General features: G+C 41.5%; 1 non-coding gene across 1 annotated transcript; it reads right to left on the reverse strand.

Moving 5' to 3' along the window:
• Positions 1-2,609: 2,609 nt before the first annotated feature.
• Positions 2,610-2,714, reverse strand: LOC114227684 (U6 spliceosomal RNA). The gene has a single exon (XR_003613754.1). It is a non-coding gene; the product is annotated as a U6 spliceosomal RNA (small nuclear RNA).
• Between the last annotated feature and the right edge of the window lie 13,959 nt (positions 2,715-16,673).

Consider the following 16,673-nt stretch of genomic DNA (forward strand, 5'->3'; position numbering starts at 1 on the left):
GTGGAAATTCCAATCAAATGTGCATTGAGCAGGCAATATGATCACACTCTTCAACTCCTAGATTCTGTGTAATAATTTTCTGTTATTCAACAGATAAATCTAGGAGCTGAGAGAGGGAGAAAGGAAGTCAGTATGAAACAACTTATGTTCTTCCTTAAAAGTCCCAAAGTTTCACATGGTTATGGAGAGAAAAGGTGCCACCCAGGTTATGTCTAAATACCATAGTGATTGGATCTACATAAAACTGTATAAAGAATGTGCTTGTAGGTTACTTCATGTCTCCAGCTAGATGGCATCATATCAGTAACATATCCTGCTAAATTGTACTTTTCACCTCCAAGTCCATTTACAAGCATTATTCAAAATTTGTTGACACAAAGTACCACCTGGTTTAATTAAATTGAAATAATTCAGGACAGGGAATGGTGCCTAGACAATAGGAAGATGCTTTCCAAATGTTGCTCTTCCAATGAAAGTATGTGGAATCCGTAAAATAACAATAATTATTCCAGTACCATAAATCAAGCTAAAATATTTGTTTCCAGAAGTGTCTAGCAGAATGAACACCTTCCAGACCAAAGTCATCTCAACATAACACAGCTGTCTGAAACAACACTGGAATTTCTGTGGTTTTCTTTTTCTAATTAGAAAGCAAGTTTTGAGGCATGGATGATATGTGGGATTTACAACATCATATTTAAGAACCTAGGAAAGGGATAAATAAGAGGATGACTGTAATGCTTTGAAAAAATGGTTTTTAATTTTACTCATAAGGATCTTCTCTAAAAGGCAATTAAGTATGCAAATGTAAGGCATGTAGGATATAAGGGTGCAAGACATAATAGCAAATAGGAAAGAACACTGTTTTTCAACACAGTGTCAAGAAGTAAAAACAGATGAAGAGAGAGGCTCCATTTAAATATTTTCCCATAATGTATAAGCTAAGATTACACCTATCTAAAGTGATAGTGCACTGCAGAGGTTAAGAACCAGACTTCAGGATTGGATAGATTATCAGGATCAGTCAAATCTGGCACCAATTCAGCAGTCTTCCTTTAGTGAGAGATCCAAGAGGGGTTAGGAAAGGGAAAGAGAATGGTGTCTGAGGACCTGGGCATGCAAGGAAAAACTATCAGAGGGAAAGGTTCTTTTCATTCACTGCCAGTTTCTGGAGTGAAGTACAGACTAACATTTGTAGTTCAATCTGCCCGTGCTGGTCGCTACTTTACTTCCTCACTGCCTGGATCAATTACAGGGCTGATGAGCTTTGTATGGATTTCCTATATAGCAGAGTTAAATTAAAGGGTGGTTGCTTTTGCAAGTTGGGGAAAGGAGGAGATGAGAAATTCTCCATTTTCTGACTCTTCCGTAGAGTGCACAGAGTCATGCTACACTCAAGGCTGCCAAGGGCACAAGGTTTGTTTCATGGAAAGCGTGCTGCCCTCTCCAATGCCTAATAGAGGCGCCAGTAACTGTTTGGTAAAACAAATTTAATTGAGTTGCTCAGCAAGTCTATTTATTTGCAGATAACAGATCTATTTGTTTCTTACAATTTGATAATTTTTTGTTTATGGTTGATGATTTCCAACTTAAAACATTTTTTCAAACTACAACATATCAGTTTGCTTTGGTAAGATGTGATTCTTGTACTCTATTTATTCTTTTTCTAAACAGAAGAAAAAGCAGCAAAGTACAATAAAACCATACCTTGAATGTGGCCTTCAGGTAGTTTTGAAACACTTTCGATATAATTATAAAATTTAAGATAAATATAAACAAAAGTGTATACTATAGGTATATTTTACAAGCAAGGCTAAATTATTTTCCAATAGATTCATAATATGACATAATGGTCGTTTAGTGTCTGGCTCACTGTAGGAACTGAAACGTATGATAAGTGATTAATTGGTGTTCTCATAGACTCCTACACTTGGGCCTTCATGGAGAGGTCATCCACATTGACAAGAACTGGTATGTTTCTGGAACTCTATAATTCAAGTGTAGTAATAAAGAGAAATGCTCCCTTTCTTAAATGAAATACTCATTCACCAGATAGCAAGCTTTGGTGGCTGTCATTAGGCTATCTGTGAAAAATGCAGGGAGCTGAGTTTAGGTAACCTGATATAGTTCTCTATTTTTCTTTATTTTTATTTTTCAATTTATACAGTTTACTTTCAATATTATTTTGTATTGGGTTAGGTGTACAGCATAGTGCTTAGACAATCATAGACTTTACAAAGTGCTCTCCCCGCCCCTCCCCCACCAATATTTTCAGTACCCACCTGGCACCATACATAGTTATCACAATATTATTTACTATATTCCCTATTCTGTACTTTACATCCTCATAACTATTTTGTAAGTACCAATTTGCACTTCTTTTTTAAATATATTTTTATTGATTTCAGAGAGGAAGGGAAAGGGAGAGATAGAAACATCAATGATGAGAGAGAATCATTGATCAGCTGCCTCCTGCACGCCCCACAGTGGGGATCGAGCCCACAACCCAGGCATGTGCCCTGACCGGGAATTGAACCGTGACCTCCAGGTTCATAGGTCAATGCTCAACCACTGAGCCACACCAGTCAGGCCAATTTGCACTTCTTAATAAAAATATGGAATGCTTCAAGAATTTTGCATGTCATTCTTATGCGGGGGCCATGCTAATCTCTGTATTGTTCCAATTTTAGTATGTGTGCTGCCGAAGCGATCACAAGTTCTCTATTTTTATAGGTGAGGAAAGTATGATTCAGAGAGTCATTTAAGGAAAATAATTTGAAAAGCATGGTCGGAGAGGTGGACTAAGGCCAAGTGAAAATATGTGCCATGAGGAAAGGCGTGAATGATTTCAAATAGATGGATGATGTGGTCAGACTTTAGAACCATCCCTTTGGTGGTGTAGGATGGATGCTACACTCCAGCCTTATGCATTAGCAGTTTCCTGGGGTGTGTGTTCCCATATCTCCTTGCCTCTGTAAATGTCCTCCCCTTGAGTAGGAGTAGCCCCCTTCTTTGTCCACCAGGCTCATGCTCCCTTCAAATATCACTACAGCATGGCCTCCTGGTTGAAGACTCCCAGGAAGTCAGTCACCATTCCTTTTGTGCTCTCCTCGTAGCCACCTGGGACATGGTACAAAGGTCTTTGATGTATCTGGTTTTTCCGTTAGACTGGGAGTTCTTTAAAAACAGGGACTGGGTCTTAGCTATATTTCGAAATGAGAGTGCCTAGCACGGAGCTTATATATTAGGTACTTAAAAAGTGCTTGTCACCACCTATAGGCAGTATTATACAAAGGATAAAATTCTGCCTTCCCACCTCCTTTCTCTGTCTCTCCCACACCTGGTATTGCCTCCTGACTCTGTCCTCAATTGCCTTTGGGATGCCCAGAGCCCTTCATTTCATCATCCTACCAAAGCCGTCCTCAAACCTCTCAAGGTCTAGAACTGTCCCTTTCCTCTGACATGCTCATTGCTTTCTAAACACTAAAGCTGCTCACTGACAAAACTAATTCATGTTAGATGGTAAATGACACCATTTTCCTTTTGAGAGATACTTCCTAAAGTCCTAAGGAAAGAATAGCTAATGGTTGAATTTCAGGCACAGAGGCTGCCCGGCAGAGGCAGGAAAGGGAGGTATTTCTCTGTTATGGTGTTCAGTCGCTGATCCCTAAAATCACATTCTGTAGGCAGCTGTCGACACCATCTACATGTGAACATATAAGAGCTGGGAAAAAAATGTTCAATTCACAAAAGCATCGTTATTTCAGCACTCCTCCAGCATGTATACAGTATATTTTAATGTTAATGTGTTTTCCTACTTTTAAAAAAAATGTTATTTAATTTACTGGGGTGACATTGGTTAATAAAATTATATAGGTTTCAGGTGTACAATTGTACAACACATCATCTGTATATTGTATTGTGTGTTCACCACCCCAAGTCTCCTTCCATCACTATTTATCCCCCCTTATCCTCGACTAACCTCCCCCATCTCCCCCATTCCCTCTGTCAACACCATCCTGTTTTCTGTGTCTATTAGAGGCCCGGTGCACGAAATTCGTGCATGGAGGGGGGCTGTCCCTCAGCCCAGCCTGTACCCTCTCCAATCTGGGACCCCTTGAAGGATGTCCGACCGCCCGTAAACGGGTGGTCGGACATTCCTCTCACAATCTAGGACTGCTGGCTCCCAACTGCTTGCCTGCCTGCCTTCCTGATTGCCCCTAACCGCTTCTGCCTGCCAGCCTGATCACCCCCTAACCACTCTGTTGCCAGCCTGTTTGCCCCCAACTTCCCTCCTCTGCCGGCCTGGTCACCCCTAACTGCCCTCTCCTGCAGGGTTGATCACCTCCAACTGCCCTCCCTTGCAGGCTTGGTCCCTCTCAACTGCCCTCCCTTGCAGGCCGGGTGCCTCCCAACTGCCCTCTCCTGCTGGCCATCTTGTGGTGGCCATCTTGTGTCCACATGGGGGCAGGATCTTTGACCACATAGGGGCAGCTATATTGTGTGTTGCAGTGATGATCAATCTGCATAGTACTCTTTTATTAGATAGGATAGAGGCCTGGTACAGGGGTGGGGGCCAGCTGGTTTGCCCTGAAGGGCATCCCGGATCAGGTGGGGGTTCCCTTGGGGTGTGGGGCAGCCTGAGCGAGGGGCCTGTGGTGGTTTGCAGGCCGGCCACGTGCCCTGGCAACCCAAGCAGAGGCCCTGGTATCTGGAATTTATTTTCCTTCTACAATTGAAACTTTGTAGCCTGGAGCAGAGCCAAGCCTGGGGCTCCCTCCACCGGCAGCCATTTGTGTTGGGGTTATAATTGAAACTTTGTTGCCTTAAGCGGGTGGGCCCGGCCAGGGTGTGCGGGAAGCTTTGCTTCCCCTGTTGCCGGCGGCAACCCTGGCCTGCTCTCTCAAGCTCCATTCTACCGCCATTTGTTTGAATTTGTTTACCTTCTATAATTGAAACTTTGTAGCTTGAGTGGAGGCTTAGGCCTGGCCAGGGCAGGCAGAAAGCTTGGCTTCCTCTGTTACCTAGGAAACCTTGCTCTCTGTGGCTGTAGCCATCTTTTTTGGGTTAATTTGCATACTTGCTCTGATTAGATGGTGGGTGTGGCTTGTGGGTGTGGCTTGTGGGTATGTCAGAGGTATGGTCAATTTGCATATTTGTCTATTATTAGATAGGATGAGTTTTCTTTTTCTCTGCTTAATCCCTTTAGCTTTTCTACCCAGCCCCTCAACCCTCCTTCCCTCTGACAGTCTGTACTCTGTATCTATGAGTCTGTTCCTATCTGGTTTGTTCATTTATTTTGCTGTTCAGATTTTAGATATACGTGAAATCATATAAAACTTATATTTCTCCTACTGGCTTTTTTCACTTAGCATAAGAGTCTCCAGGTCTATCCATGTGCTGCAAAAGGTAAGATTTCCTTCTGTTTTATGACTGAGTAGTATTACTTCGTGTAAATGTACCACTCATCTACTGGGCTGCTGATCTGGGCTGCTTCCAAATCTTGGCTATTGTAGTAACACCACAATGAACAGAAGGTGTGTATATTCTTTCAAAATAATGTTTTGGGTTTCTTCAGGTATACTCTCAAAAGTGGACTCACTGGGCCATGAGGCAGTTATATTTTTAATTTTTTTGAGTTAATTCCATACTGCTTTCCACAGTGGCTATACCAATCTATATTCCCACCAACAGTTCACAAGTGTTCCCCTTTTTTGCACATCCTCACCAACACTTGTTGTTTGTTGATTTGTTGAAGATAGCCATTCTGACAGGTGTGAAGTGATACCTCATTGTGGTTTTAATTTGCATTTCTCTGATGATTAGTGGTGTTGAGCAACTTTTATATGTCTACTGGCCTCTTTAGAGAAGTGTCTATTTGGGTTCTTTGCCCATTTTTTAATTAAGTTGTTTATTTGGTGTTGAATTTTGTAAGTTCTTTATAAATCTTGGATATTAACCCCTTATCAGATGTACAATTGATGAATATGTTCTCCCATTCAGTGGGTTGTCTTTTTGTTTTGTTTATGATTTCCTTTGCTGTGCAAAAACTTTTTAGTTTGATGTAGTCCCATTTATTTATTTTTGTTTCCCTTGCCTGAGGCAACAATAGTGGGGTGAAGAGCAAGGGAGGGAGAGGCAGGGGTGGGTGGAGGTGGACAAAGTGTGGGGGAGGGAGACTCCTGAAATAATGTCAAAATTAAAAATTTTTAATTAAAAAAAAAGAAAAATTATTGCTATGAGAAATGCCTGAGATTTTACTGCCTGCTTTCGGCTAGGATTTTTATGGTTTTGAGTCTAACATTTAATCCTTTAATAGAAGCAATTACTAGTATAGCCCCACTGTTTTGTTTGGGTTTGTGTGTGTGTGTGTGTGTGTGTGTGTGTGTGCGCGTGCGCGTGCGCACTGAAAGAATATTATCCACTCACAAAGAAAAAATCAATAGCACACATCAACATGGAAGAATCTCAAAAACGTAATGAGCAAAAACAAGTCACAGAAGAGTATATCCAGTATGATTCTATGTATTTCAAGACAATCAAAATAAAACCATGTATAGCTTATGGATGCATTCATAGGTAGCTAATCCATATAGAAAAGCAAAGAAATGTTTAGCACAAAATTCAGGCAAGTAATTACATACATGAAAAAGGCAGGGGCAGAAGGAAGGCTTGGCTTCTAGGATAAAGTAATATTCTATTTCTTTTTTTTTTTAGCTAGACAGTGGATATTCATTATAATATTCTTCTTTTAAAAATGTATGGCACATTTCATAATAACCAAAGAAAATCAAGCACTCTAAAAAAAACTGTACAAAGAAACTAATAACCCACAATCCACCACCCAGAGTTAACTATTAATAGTCATCAAGATATCTTTTTACATACATACACACATATGCACACACAAATTCACATACCATAAATACTATTTGTAGCCTGCTTTTTTTTCAGCAATGCTCCATATATATTGTTGTGAAATGAATTCCATGACATATAACTGAGTGTTCAAAAACATTGAGAGCTTACTAAGAGCTCACACAAAAAAGGAATGTTCTCACCCAATATGATTAAATGTATTTCCCTCAGATCTCCCGAATTCACATGACAAGAAGATTTTAGATGTTCCAAACAAATTCCTATAGAATGCCTACCTTTCCTAAAAAAAGTAAACTTAGCTATACAGCATTTCTTGAATCCATAGTCAAAACCAGGTTTTTTATCCTTGTAAGCTAAATACATTTTTACTGTAAAACAAATGTGCCAAAAATGATATTCACCATTTCCAACACAGAAAAAAAATAACCATATTATATCACAGCCTATAAAATATTGAAAATGGAGGGGTGATTTTTTTCACTTCTGACATTCATGCCATATGTAAGACATAGACACGTGGCATTCTAGTTCTTTTCTGTTAATAACAGTTATTTTCATTGAAGACCCCAAATTATGTCTCAATCATGGTGACATTTATGAATCCTAATTGCCTGTTACTAACTACATTACTAAACTATTGTTTTAAGCTGACATGCCTTCTGGACCAAATTATTCCCATGTACACACTACTTGCTAGCCAGAGCCTCCGTAAATATTTCCTATGAACTTGAATTTTTCAATACGGCAAGCCACAACTGGTAACCATACACTTCACACTCATGGCTTTCTATAAATGTTTTAGTTTGAAATAATAAATGCTTTTAAAAATACCTCCACTTTGATAGGAAAACCCTAGTCACCTCACAGCTCATTCCCACTTTTTAGTAATTTTTCTCTCATCAAGTTGACTCAAATTGAAAACATATCACCAAGAACTGAGAGCCACAGAACAGCCTGACAGAGGTTCCAGAACTGGGGGTGAGGGGCCAATGAGCGGGACCTGAGAACTTGTGGAGAAAGGGATTTTTCTTATCAAAACATCATCGCGAGTTTGGAAATGTGCTCACAAAAATAATTTTGGCTGAAGCAATTCCATGCATTTCCCACCCTCCCCCAAACCGTGCTTTTATCAGACTGAGAGATTGTAAGACTCCACACCTACAATTCAAGTTTCTCATTTCCTCCAAAGTAAACGAAGTTGAATTTCTGTAGCTGCGGCTGTTTAAAAGGATTTTCCCTTTTTAAGTAAATGTCATGTGCACAGATACTCCTGATTCATAAAGACTTGTCATTCACAAAGCAGGAGACGTGCAGAACAACAGTAACATGCAGGCGTTATGAGATTTGCAGTAAACACTATGATCAGGGTGAGTAAAAACATCCCACTGAAACCAAGGAAACTCTATTGAGGAATTAGAAGTGGAACAAATTCACTGGGCGCAGGTGAGGATTGTAACATTTAGGTGATCTTAGCTCTGTGTTGTTGTTTGCATGAGTTGTGTATGCTTTTTTCTTTTCCAAAAAAACACATAATCTGGAAAAATGCAGGATAGTTCATTGACTCTATTTTTGAAAATTGTCCTCCTTAGATATGAATGATACAAGCCTACGTGTTTGCTGTGCCTTAAATACTTCTCTTCCACTTCGTGGTTTCACAGGATCTGTACCACAATGAGCAGAACATTCACGATGAACCTGCAGGCAAAAGGAAAGATCACATGTCAGTTGGGACAGATGTACAAAGAGAAGGGACAGACTTGAATTGTGACAGCCCGGAAGCCTTGGGCCTCAGGTAGTTAGTGTAGTTATATGAAGCGCCAGCTTGAGAAGGATTATGGCAGGTTGTTCTGCTTCCCTGGCCTAGGAAAACATCTGTGTTACAATGTTTGTTTGTTTGTTACCCTCGAGTTGTTTTGCCCATTAAATTTCCTTTGCATTTTTATCTGTGGAAATAATGAATGCCATCCTCTTCCAACAAAATAATTAATTTTTCTTCAGAAACATTTTAAAGTATACATTTAAGAACATACTGCTTCTGGTAGAAGAGGCTAAAGCAGGGATAAATGGTGATGGGAGGAGACTTGACTTTGGGTAGTAAACACACCATACAATATACAGATAATGTATTATAGAATTATATACTTTAAACCTATATAATTTTATTAACCAATGTCACCCCAATAAATTCAATATTATTTTTTAAAGCAGTATCTAGACAGGTTGGCATTCAAACAGATTCTTGTTAAATATTTACATATATTCATACTAGAGGCCCAATGCATGAAATTCGTTCAAGAGTAGGCCTTCCTTCCCCCAGCTGCCAGCACTGGCTTCCCTCTGGCACCTAGGACCCTGGTTGGCTTCCCTCCGGCTGTCCGCAGGCATCTGGGACTGGGGCTGGCTTCCCTCTGGCCCCAGCTTTGTCTGGAAGGACATCTGGAATGACATCCAGAAGGACATCTGGTCTACTTAGCATATTACCCTTTTATTATTATAGATGTATGTGTGAGCATGTTTGTTTATATATGTACTAGAGGCCCGGTGCACAAAAATTTGTGCACTTCTTCAGCCTGGCCTGCACCCTCTTGCAGTCCAGGAGCCCTCAGGGGATGTCCGACTGACAGCTTAGACCTGCTCCCACCGCCACCACCGCCACCACCAGTAGTCTCCCTCTGCGGGAGGCAACTGGGAGGACTGATCAGGGGACGGCCAGCCGGCCTTACCCCCCTGATCGTCTCTCTACCACCGCTGGCCACCACCCCCCACCCACCCGATCGCCGTCCCCTCCCACTGCCCACTGGCACATGCCTTGGCTGGCCTGATGCCACCTGCTCGCCAGCCCCACCCCAAGCTGACCAGTTGTTCCACCATTTGGTCAATTTGCATATTACACTTTTATTATATAGGATAAGTTTGAGAAATCTCTGATTATATTATATCTGATCACTAGAAGCCTGGTGCATGAAAATTCATGCACTGGAGCGGGGGTCCCTCAGCCTGGCCTGCCCCCTGTCACAGTCCGGGAGCCCTCAGGGGCGGGAGGTGACCTGGCAAACAGGGGAAGGCAACGCCCCATCACACCTCTGCTGCTGCCACTGCCAGCAGTGCAAGCCTTGGCCGGCCCTGGTTACCTGAGCCTCGGGTGGCCCTAGTGGCTGGGCAACCACCATTCAAGGCTTGCCTGTGCCTCGGGCCGGCCCTGGGTGGCTGGGGGACTGAGGGGACTAGGGGACTCCAGAGGCAGGTGCACGGAGCGGCCAGGCCCACCTGGGGGCAGGCCCAGCCTTGCCACATGCCTGCTGCCCTGGCGGGGCTGAGGGGACTGGGCGCTGCCATCTTGTGGCTGTGGGTGCCACCATCTTTGAGGGTGGGGGCAGTCAATTAGCATATTTCCTCCTTATTGGCTGTGGGCGCCGCCATCTTTCTGACAGCATGAGGGTCAATTAGCATATTCCCTCTTTATTAGATAGGATCATGTCAGAAGTATTCCTTTTGCTTATTTAGGGTATTTTAGAGGTAGGATGGTAGGGTGTGTATTAGTCAATGGGACATGGAAATAACTATCAAAAGCCTCTACTACTATGTCGTTACCAAGTGACTTAATTTACTTTACCTTTCTGGGCCTTATTTGTAAAATAGGGTCTCTAAATTGAATGATTTTAAGGAAAAAAAAGAACATGTTACTTCTAGCTGGTTTCTTTTTCACTTTCCACTTCATACTGACACTATCATTGCACAAATAATCCTAAAATTCTCTCTTTGTTCCTTTGTTCCTGCACTCAAAATCTTCAGTGCTTTTCCAATGCCTATAGAATAAGGCCACTGTTCTTACTCTGCAATGCATGGCTTCCCATAATATGGCTCAATATCTTTGCTTTTATAATTTCTCTCTTTTACGAATCCCTTGACTAGCTCAAAGTAGATTTTTCATTGCCCATCACACATGTAGTTTTCTGTCTCCACACATTTCTCAAGTTGTGTGCCCTCCTTTTATTGATCTACAGCTGTGCTGCAATAACAAACAATCCCTCACATCTCCATGAATTACAACAACAAATATTTATTTCTCATTCACATTATACGTAGGTTTGTAATGAGCGTCAGCCCTGCTGCAGGCTCCAGCTCTGCTCTGTCTGTCACTTCACTCTGGAATCCATGCCCAAGAAGCTGCCCCTGTCTCTCTAGGACATGCTGTAGTCCTGGCAGAGAACAGAAGCAAAGCATGCAGTCACATTTCGGCTTTGATGTGGCATATGTCAGGATTCACTCATATTTCATTGTCCAAACAAGTCACATGGGCAAGTCCAACATTAAAGCTCCCCTTGCGAGCAGACATTGCAAATCACACTGCAACTAGCAGGAGTGTATAATCCTATTAGAGAAAAGAAAAGGGGTGACTAATTGCAAACAAAACCGAAATCTGCCCCACCACCTGAATGCTCTACCCCACTACTCTGCTCATAGGTCTACCCTCCGTTCAAGCCTTGGTTCAGGGCCCATTGTTTATCCCTAATGCCACCTGGTCTTCCTGGAGCACCACGCATCAGTGTCACACATTTGGCACTTAGCTTATGCTGCCATCTATAACAAGTTATCACACCCTCTTATCTGTCTTATATTCCTGGCTAGGCCATGACCTTCATGAGGGTAAGATTTAATTTTATACACCTGGGTAACTTTAATGATTGAATAAGTTATGTTCCTATATAATTGTTTGTTGTTGAAGGAGGTGTGGGTGATAACATTTTTCTGTTATGGGAAACAAGTTTCACCCCAAAGAATAGACTTAGTGCAAAGGAATATCATTGCCCAACTTTAATGTACTCTCTCCATCATTTACCATAATAAATATATGGAGGGACAGCATGTTTGCACACATACCTAGGGCCTAACTGCTTATAAAATAAAGCGTGTGATATGTAGTAGGGCCGTGTCTGGGGCTTCACACTGGCTTTACCATGGTCCTGGGCCTGTTTCGAAAGCAGTAAGCTGGGGAAATAGAAATGAAATTATTTCTTTTAGTGGGAAGTAGCTGCGCTAAAATGAAAATTTTAAAATGTCTTGGTATTTTAAAGTAGTTTTCTTTCCATCCTTATAACATTTCTAGTCCAGAACCAGAGTCACATCACGTAATTCAGTAGGATTTTCCCAAAAGAAAAATTCCTGGCAACAAACCAGCAGGAGGCACAGTCCCACTCAAGGTGCTAGTCCAACAAATTTTATTTTTAATGTTTCACTGCCATTCTCCCAGCTAATCAGTACACAGTAATTCGTCCTGAATGTTTCATATGCATTTTCCTATATCGCAAAGCAATGCCTTTCATATTTCTTCGTCAGCTCTATTATTCTTTAAATCACCACTCACACACAAGTCTAATGTCAGGAGGTGACTTCTGTCACGTGAGATACAGTATCTCCGTTCAACAGCCGATCAGAATCTCCCAGCACCTCCTCAGGCACACCTTCCCGGGATCACATCTATTCTCACATTCCTGCGCTGCTCTTTTCCCTTATTTGAAGTTATGCTCAAGACTGTGAGCCATGCAGTCATTACCTCTCCCACCCACAAATAGAATCCATTAAGTAAAAATTCATTCCAAACTCATCTTAGGGTAGTGAGGAAGACTGGGTAAACCCCAAAAGGTCTAGAGGTTGACTTTCATTTGGAAAACTACCCAGAAGTTCAACTGCTTATCCAGTCCTTATCCTAACTATGAGAGTGGCCTAGGGATGTGCTGACAGGAAGGAATTAAGGTTCCACCAGGCACCAGTGAAAACCAGTAATGTAGCCCATTGCTGCTGCTGCTGCTTCTGAGGAGGGAGGAGAGTGAGAGAAGATGCTGAGGGAGCAGCAGGTCAGGAAACCTCACTCTTAGCCTTTCCAGAGCCCCGGAGAAGAATTATTCATGCTGTGTTTCAAACTGGGAAGACATAGTACACCTACTAAGAAAAATTGCTTCTGACAAGCAGCTCATTTATAAGTAAAGTGATGTTGAGACTCCTTTCCTAATAACAATTAATTTTCTGACTTGAAGACCAAAAAGCTTTGGAAGGTAGTGAAGAACAATTATTTCCTTGGACTTAAAAGGTGATGTTTGGCAATAAACAAAATTACATTTGGAAAAAGAAATAGGCAAAGGAGCCTTTATTTTATTTATTTTAAAATCCCAAGGATGCCCAGAGGGGAGGGAGGTATTGGGGAACTGGATGAAAGAAGATGAAGGGATTAAGAAAAAAAAAATATACAATATATATAAATATATATATATATATATAAAACACGAAGACAACAACAACAGAGTGGTGTTAGCCAGAGGAAAAGGATGGGGGGGGGGGGGGGGTAGGGGATGGTGGATGTGGGCAAGTTTGAGGGGGAATGGGGACAGAAAGAGACTTTGCTTGGGATGATGTGAGCACAGTGCAGTATGCAGATGATGTTTTATTGAGTTGTTCACTTAAACCCTGTATAGTTTTGTGAACCAGTGTGACCCCAATAAATTCAGTTTTCAAAAATAAAGTAGATTTTCATTAAAAAATAAAATAAATAAATTTTTGAGGGACCTGATATGTGTGCATTAAAAAAAGAAAAAAAAAAAAAAAAACAGGTTACTCAGCCTTATTCCCAGAGTTTCTGATTCAGCAGGTCTGAGGTAGGGATGAATTTGAATTTCTAAAAAGTTCCCAGGGAAAGACTATAGCAAAGTAAATAGGTGTTAAGGTATTTTATATTTGGGGATAGATGAAGATATAGATATTAATAAATATAAGAAACTATTAGAAAAATTAAATGTAGGAATGGGTTTTAATAAGTTAGTGGTTGTCAGCAAAAAATTTGCTCTTTCTAATGGAAGGTGGAAAGAAAACAAGTTTTAAGACCATTAAGAGCTGAAGACACCGGGAAATGAGAACCCTGGCACCAGGGGTGAGTACAGATAGGTGCGGCCAGTCTGGAGAGCAATCTAGCTGACAGTGAAATTAAGGATGCATATTCACTTTACCCAGAAATCCCATCCCTGTGTATAGAACTGGCAAAAATTCTTGCACAATCCAGAAAGTTACATGCATAAGAATTCTCTCTGTCATACTGCTAAGGCAAAAAAAAATTAGAAACAGAATAAGATATACAATATAATGCCCTTTTGGTAAATTAAAAACACCCCAGGCACAAAATACTGCTATATTCTTATAAACAAACAAAACAAGACGAGCAATTGTAATGACAAAAATCTAGGGAACAATGTTCTTTTTTTTCCTTCAAGCAAAACAAAACAAAACAAAAAAAGTAGGACTTGCTACCTACAAGGGTGTTGGGGAGCCTGTCACAACCCTTGAGTGGAAAAGTGAGAATGTAAATATTACTTTCTCTTTCCCAGAGCTGACTATCCTCACCTACCCAGGCCACTTCCACAGGAGCCCCAGCAGAAAGCTGGGTAAATCTTTCTAGTCCTGGGTGGGGCTGAGTCACCCAGACAGAAATGATGACTGCTAAAGGTGTCTCTGGAAAGAAACTAAAATCAACCTCAAAAAAAAAAAGAAGGAAAAAAAAAAAAAAAAAAAACACAATGCCTATCAAGTACTAAGGCTGTGAGGTAATGGAGGGGAAATAATTCAACAATTTAAACACTCAGTGGAAACAAAGTTTATTTGATTTTTTTTAAATCAAAATATGGCTGTCACCTTGACCTGACCTTTAGCAAAAATAAAATTACTCAGATCACTATTTGATTGAACCAGGGCAATACAGAGTTGAGGAATTAAGCCTTAGAGTAGAGCATAGAAATAGAAAATTCCTTTAAGATGTCTGCCAAACCATTTTTCCTCCCCAGAGCTTCATTTAAATCTTCAAGAGAGAAGATAGCAGTTTTATTTTTTAGTACATCAATGGAGGAAAGACTATATCCTATCTCATTGTTAATCATACTCATCAACGCTGGTAAATCGTTTCTTACATGTGACCCAAAGGGAAAAAATTAAAGGATGCTCTCGCTCATCCCTCATGATGACTGACATGCTATCTCTAGGGCCTAATCCCATTCAGTGGCCTTTCCGTGGAGTCCAAAAAGGGTGTATAAAGCACTAAAGATAAGCTAAGGCCTTCCATATGTGTCCTTGCTCTTCCTGAGAACCATTCTCTCCTAGAAGGGAAAAATAAAGGCTCTATTTCGACAGGCACATATCTTTTCAAATCGCCCAAAAATCTGGATAATAAGACTCTCTTCATACCAATCCTGGCCATCTTGTTGATTTACAGCACTAAGAAAGAACAAAAAAGAGAGGACGTTTGATTATCCAAAAAAGAAACTTTTATTTTTATATGTGTGCTTTTCTAGGATTTACTTACACTAAACATATCAGTGAATACCCAGATCCCTCAGGAAAAAGAAAAACATTTTTAAAACAAGTTCTGAACTTTCTGTGAATGTAAAGTATCAGATAATAAGATATCTACTTATCTATAATAATAAAAGCGTAATAGGTAAATTGACCGAATGACTGAACAGCAGAATGACCATCTGGATGACTTTCCGGACGACCACGCTATGACACGCACTGGTGCCAGGCCAGCCAAGGCAGGTGTGATGCAATTGGTCAGGAGAGCCCCGCCATCACCCCATGATTGCCCTGCAGAGGGAGGCCTAGGCCACCGGCCAGCAACGCTGTGGCAGTTGTGCCAGGCTGGCCAGCGATCACCCCACAGAGGGAGGCCCAGGCCAGCCAAGTGATCACACCCCACGCCTGTCGCCTACAGAGCAAGGCAATCGGTGACGGGGGAGTGGGGAAGGGCAGCGCTGCACAGATGGCAAGCAGTGGCAGTGGCGGGGGTGGGGCCAGCTGCCGGCAGCAGTGGGAAGGAAAGCCCCAATAGGCCCTAATTGCCGGCCAGACCTAGGTTGCGAGAGGGTGCAGGCTGGGCTGAGGGACACCCCCCCCACCCCCCACCCCCCGCCGGAGCACAAATTTTGTGCACTGGGCCTCTAGTATGATATAATCATCCAGGTGCAGTAGCTTAGCTAAAAAAAAAAAAGAATGGGGTTACATCTTCAGGGTTGTTTTTTTTTTTTTTTTTATGGTGTGTAGAGTAGGTAGGTATCTATCTTGTTGAGATAACCCTTTCTTAAACATGAGTTTTCATTCTGATAGACAACCAGGTATCTGGGGAGATGAAGGTCCTAGGAAACAACCTTGTGTATGTGATGGAAACTTCATTTTCTTCTGAAACTCCCATCAAGATTCTTGTCATCCTTTCTTCCCAAGAATAACAGACCAGAAGAACCCAGGAAGTCACCTGGAAGGGAAGAAGAGAAGAACAAGCAGGGAAAGAATAGTACGAAGTTCAATATGGAGGGAAATAAGATAACAATACATATTTCAGAAACAGGAGCAGCGTCAGTGCGAGCAGTGTCATGGTACCCGCTCCATGGAAGGAGCAGGATGTCTTCTGTCATTGTCAGCAGCAGCTAAGCAGCTACCCCACCAGGTGTATTGCTTCAGTCTAAGGATCAAAAGTCTGGGCTCTGGAGTCACATGGCCTGTGCTCACATACTGGCTCCACCATTTCTTTCTTTCATGACCTTGAGCAAACTTCTTGACTTCTATGCCTCAGTTTCCCCAGCTGTAAAATGAAACTAAACATAATAGCAATCTCATAAAATTGTTGGAAAGATTCAATTGCATAAAGCATATAAAATGTTTATCTTAGTGCATGGGAGATATTTAAGCACCCAATAAATGTAAGCCAGGATAGCATTTCTGTTCATCTCTACAACAGCTCTATGAAAGTCATCATCATCATC

This window comes from Eptesicus fuscus, chromosome 6, assembly GCF_027574615.1.
Source record: "Eptesicus fuscus isolate TK198812 chromosome 6, DD_ASM_mEF_20220401, whole genome shotgun sequence".
Lineage (NCBI taxonomy): Eukaryota > Metazoa > Chordata > Mammalia > Chiroptera > Vespertilionidae > Eptesicus > Eptesicus fuscus.